The sequence below is a fragment of the Pundamilia nyererei genome, unplaced genomic scaffold (genome assembly GCF_000239375.1).
Source record: "Pundamilia nyererei isolate P.nyererei 1_Seehausen unplaced genomic scaffold, PunNye1.0 scaffold00008, whole genome shotgun sequence".
In the NCBI taxonomy this organism is placed as follows: domain Eukaryota; kingdom Metazoa; phylum Chordata; class Actinopteri; order Cichliformes; family Cichlidae; genus Pundamilia; species Pundamilia nyererei.
In genome coordinates this window covers 6,883,823-6,889,735 of record NW_005187409.1, presented here as the reverse complement: position 1 = coordinate 6,889,735, position 5,913 = coordinate 6,883,823, and the positions used below count along the sequence as shown (strand labels likewise).

General features: G+C 38.1%; 2 protein-coding genes across 2 annotated transcripts in view; one reads left to right on the top strand and one right to left on the bottom strand.

Annotated features, from left to right (window-relative positions):
- The window catches only part of dock2 (dedicator of cytokinesis 2), a 92,639-nt gene that overhangs the window by 28,056 nt on the left and 58,670 nt on the right, over window positions 1-5,913 (bottom strand). The window lies entirely within an intron of this gene.
- insyn2b (inhibitory synaptic factor family member 2B) overlaps window positions 1-5,913 on the top strand; it is a 21,536-nt gene that overhangs the window by 748 nt on the left and 14,875 nt on the right. The window lies entirely within an intron of this gene.

Genomic DNA, 5,913 nt, shown 5'->3' with positions numbered 1-5,913 from the left:
AAGTAGTATGATCACTGCATTAGTATCGACAGCAGATACGCTGTGTGTGTGTGTGTGTGTGTGTGTGTGTGTGTGTGTGTGTGTGTGTGTGTGTGTGTGTGTGTGTGTGTGTGTGTGTGTGTGTGTGGCAGGTGAGTAATCCCATCCATCTGTCACAGTAGGATTTGATTCACATGAATACGTCTGTGTGTGCTTAAGTGAGTGTGTTTCATAATGCAATATTAATTACAAGTTTTCCTTTAACAACGATTCCGAACATTCCTGTGTGTTTATGGGAATACGTGTGTGTCTTTGCTGCCCGACTAATATTAAAAGCCTCTGAACCAATCATCGGGACAGCTAGTGTAGCTTTAATGTGGGATTATAAAGCAATAACCCTTCTCTTTATACACTAATGCTGACCTCATGCATCTGTGTTTGTGTGTATGCGCTCGTTTGTTTTAAAACGATCAAATCTGTATACAGACATCTCAAACTGAGACAGTGTGGATTTATGTGACCTGTGTGCAAAATTTATATAACCTCGTAAGTTAGAACATAAATCAGGATCACAATCTGTGCATATCTGTGTGTGTGCACGTGTGTGTATGTGTTACACTATCACACAGTCCAGTCTTTCACTTGCACAAACACATCAACAAGTTGAAAAATGAAAAGAAAAATAATGTTGTTTCTAGTCCTACAGCGACATGTCTACAGGGCTACAGCAAAATAACCGCACTTGTTGAATAAATTTATTAAATTTAAATTACTCGCTTTTACTGCTGTGTGGGATGTTTAGCCAAAAACAGTTAATTGTACTGTGTTGTGAGTCATTATTGTTGCTGTCGAAGGGAATCTGTTTTCAGTTTGACTTTCTTGACTGCTTGCGCAATATTTGAACTCCTCCTCCCTCTATGTATGCTGTGTTTCCTCTGCCATAAGCTACTGCACAACCCTAAACAAGAGTCATTCCAGCTAACAAGGTGTTCTTTTCATCAAATGGTGCTCCTTTCTCCACACATGCCTTCGATAACTGCAGCCAAACAGCTCAATTTGAACTTCATCTGTCTTCGGTACTTCCTTCCAAATTGAGACTGACTTATTCAGATGTTATTTTGCATACTTAAGATGCTGAATTTGTTGTGAGAATGAAGGACGTTTTCCCCGTTCTGCCTTCTCTACATGGGTATTGTTTGTGCATCATGTCTGCACATTGAAACAGTGCATTTCTGCTGCGGCACCGTCATGTAGGCCTTTTGTTGCCATGTGTTGGTTTTGCTTTTCCTTTTTGCCCAGCATGTACAGATTTATAAAATAAAAAAGTTTTCTTGATTTTTACAAATTTTGCATGTTCATTACCGCTATTTCAGAAAGTGGAATTTTCAAGCTGGTAGTTTGTTTTTTGTTTTTTTAGAAAATAGTTTTTGTCAATATTCAGACAAGTATTACTATTCTAACATCATTAGTCACTGACATTGGAAAACACTTGTTTAACCTAAGTTAAACACCTTAAGTAAAACTTATCTTTAAAAAAATGCCCTATTCACCTAAATGAAATAATAAATATGTCAAAGACAAGCTGGGACTCTTTTGGGTCTTTTATGAAGGGCCAAAAGCCACCGCTTAAAGGAACGGGGTGCATTGGATTTCTAAACAGCATTCAAACTCATAAGTAAAAGTAAAATGTAATTTTTCAGATCACCAGTCAGCCCTGGTGTTACCATAAAATCTGAAATAGAGGGTCAATGAATCAAGAATGAATCAAGCTCTGGACTCCCAATGATGATTCTTTCTATTGAGTCAATTAAAGTCTAATGAACCGCTGATGCTATGAAACCTTAAAAGCACAAAGATGACCAAGCACACATGCCAGAGCAGCATATTATCAGTTCGTGAAAAGTTAATAAGCAGATAAAACCCCCTGAAAACCACATCCATATTTGAATAAAACCCAATTTTTATCTGTTTTCTGCAGTGGTTGCACTCAGTTCTTCTCACTTTAACATAATATGCAATATTTTCAGGAGTGTCCAAATTTTAGCATGCCACTTCACAAAGAGCCTGTCGTGGTTATTAGGAATGCACCAGAATGTTGCTAACGCTTTTCTCTGCTCTTGTTCTGGGAAAAATAATAATGAATAGCTGATGTGTGAAGGCAGGAATTTGATTCAGGACCAATGAAATCTTTCTCAAAGATTCTTGAATATTTTCAACGATGTGCTTTATGAATTCATATTCTTTATTTACATATAAACATGTTTTCTTTGCATATGTCTAGGCCTGATTTGTTTGTAACACTCCTGAGTTGGACTTCATTTATTTGGTAATAACTTCTAACTTGTATAGACTTATACAGAAAGTAATTTATGTGTCTAGTAGTAAATGCACATATTCACATATTGGAAACAACTTTAGTACAGGAATTACATCTAAAATTATACACTGGGAAAACCTAATCAGTAGGTAGCTTTAAACTACATTGACTTTTATCACATTCAGTGTCTGCAGGTTCACAAATAATGGAGATAAAGAAATAAGAAATAAAAAAGAAAAAGAAAGAAATAAAGAAATAAAGGTTCAGTCAGTCGACAGGAAGACAGAAAGAGGAATCCAAAGAAGTATGTACTGGCATGCACACATGAAGTTATATGTGTGTGTGTCTGTGCATCTGTCAGTGTATCCGCACGTGCATGTCAGTGACACTTTAGCCGCTCTGCTAACCAGACACACTGTGAACAAGTGATGAGAAACAGATGAGATGCGGTGAAAGACAAAAGGACACAAAAGTCAGAATGGTGGGAAGATGGATGTGTGAAAGGGAGCGAGGGCAGCAGGGGCAACAAGATGAAGAGATGAGAGGAGGAGGAATAGATTAGGGGTTAATGATGGAGATATTGGATGGGATGTGCAGGCAGGATGAGTGATATCGAAGAGAAGAGAACAATGAGATGATAAAAAGAGTACAAAGACAAAAGGTAGTAATCAGGATGACGACAGGTGACCAAGGGGAAAAGAAAGGTGACTGGAGAAAAAAATGCTCAGAGAGAGGAGAGTACACAGTAAAAGCCAAAATGTAAACCTCTGATGATATCACACCCTATTAGCTACACTGATAAGATTTTTATGTAGTAGTGCATCTGTGGCGTCTCCTCTAACTCAAACACTTTGTTTTCCCCTCTTAGCTGACTCGGTCTAGTTTTCCACTCTATCATGTTTATCTCCTATTATTAAGTATTTGGTGCTAAATATCTCATAAATATGCTGTTTTCCTTTGGTTTCTCTGCCCCGCTGCTCAACCAGCAAACATTACTCCAGCAAACAACAAAACAAATGAATTAAATCGCCAGATGGATTTGTCAATAATGTGCTCTTGGTCTGTAATGTATTGCAGCCCTTTTCTTATTATAGGTTCCTAACAGGTTATAAATAAGCTTACAGCATTAAAACCGAATTGACTTTTTTTTCCTCTGGGGTCTTTCTGACTGGAAAAGAACATTGCTTTGAATTATTTCCTGTTTGTTGCCACATACACGAGGAGTAGGGGCTGAAAGGGCTACAAGTTTTTAATAAAATCCATTGTTATGAGATCAGTTTTGTTTTTCCCACTTTGTGTCGTCGTGCCGTGCCTTTTGATTGGGGTTGCACCACGACCGAAGGTAGACATGTTTAAACATCGATACGAACCCTTTTATTCCTCTACTAGAGGGAGTCCCTGAGAAGGAAAAAAAGACTGTAATGACTTACAGTGTCTGTTTACAGTGTTCATGCACTGAACAGACTAAAACCCTTCAGATTTACTTTCAATTAGTGACATTGTTTGCCTTATCTGAGTTTCTTCTTAGACAGACGTGCGGGGAAGTCTGCCTCTCAGTTCTCTGTTTAATTTATTTTCTGCTTCTGCTTAATTTATGCATCTCTGATTCCAAACATGCAGAAACAAAAACACACACACACACAAATGCAAAGTACATATACACAGAGTTTGTCCAATGTAAATTTTTCATGAAAATTCAGTACACAGGGCGCCGCAGAGCATTTTCCATTTTCCTGTTGTTTGTGAAGTGGTTGGGATTTGAGTGTGTCTATAAAAACCCCAATTAAGTCCTCTTTTGCATCTTTTTTGTGTTGCTTGGAGAGCAACAGTGACCACAGTTTGCACTGCATACCTTTAAGAGGAACCTGAGTATCTCAGTTACTCTCTCATTAATATTACGCACAATCTTCCCAAAACAATTCTTCACTTAGACCCTTACTTGCTGGCTTAGTGAAATGTTTGGCTTTTTGTGTATGAACATTAGCCTTTTGTGACTTCCCTCTTTCCAGTTGAGATGCTAATTTATGGGCACTGTTCCTAAAAAATACAGCTGCTCTCAATTAAAATGCAGAATGACAACGGCTGCAGAATCAGCTGTGTATATGTCCTTTTTTATTTTGATGATTAATACCGGATTCATTTTTCTACGAGTTACCGGAAGAAGTGTTATACTGGGACACTTAACAAAGGTGAAATCACTAATTAAAAATGCAAACAAACACAAAGAGACACAGTATGTATATCATCATATTGAATTTGAGGCTGACTTCACATTTTGAAAACTACAGACAAACAGAAAATATATAGGGTACATATAGGGTACTGTGCATCAAACAGTATTGTCACAAAGCTAAAGAGGAGTCCTGCAACAGACACCCCCCACAGAGCACTGATCTCAGCATCATGGAGTCAGCCTGGGATTAAACGAGGAGACAGAACACAGTAAGACAGCCCAAATCCACAGATGAACTGTGGCAAATTCTCTAGGATGCTTGGAACACACTAACTGCTTTGAAAAATGTGAACCAATGAGAACTGGTGTGGTTTCACGGACAAGGGCGCTCATACTAAATATTGATTGTTTTTTTTTCCCCCATCTCCTGCATTTTGAAGAAAGTTAACTGAAAAAAAAAAAGAATATTGTGGCAAAGTAATAAAAGCAATGCAAGATACTGAACAAACTTATATTTTTATATTACAATTCTTTGAGGGGAGCTTAGTATCTTGCTTGATAGCTTGTCTGTTTATTGTAGCAAAGAGTCAGAGAGATGGTCTTACAAGGTGCTCAAATATTTAAATGGCAGGTGTGGCAATCCTATCTCCTGCAGTTATCCCATACAAAATGCCTCCGCACAGAGTTTTATTTGATTTATACGTGCGAGAATATTAAATGTCTAAAAAGTATCTTCCTATCCAATATAACAGTTGTAAGAAATGGACAGAAATTATTTCTCATAAAGGTCTCTGATAGAATAAAACTTGCAGGAGGCAGAAAAAGAAGAAGAAAGAAGATGCAGCTCTCACCTCACTGTTCTAAGTCCCTCCCACCAGACATAGGGCGTCCACACTAAATAGCAGGTGTTTCACATGGAATAGAAATAGGATAATGCTGACTTTTAAGCTTCATGTGACATTTAGAACCCACTCTTCCAGCTGAAAGTTTTGCGCTTAACCCACTGCAGAGCTACATCTTACAACGTTGCTCTTTGTTCGACTTTATACTACGCCGGTTCTTGTCTGAACAGATCTGTGATCAACCAACGTCTCTCTCTGAGGAGTAGACTTGTTAAAATCCTGAAAACAAAGCTAACAGAAAGTGAAGGAGTCTGTTTCCTCTCAGACACTTTGAATTACAATATGCTGAAAGGTTATTATAGATTTTTCTTCCAGTGGCACCAAAAACACATTGCCTACCATTTAAGTTTCAAACACATGTTAAATCAGAGGTGTAAGATTAGAAAGGTTTGGCAATATATAACAGAGAAATGTTTTTGTTGCCTTGAACCCAAACAACGGTGGCTGGAGGGAAAAAAGCCTAATGAACTGCACAAAATGCACTGTGTGCCCCGTCTCAACGGGCCAATAAAGTGCTGCGTTTGTTCTGTTCTGGTGGTGAG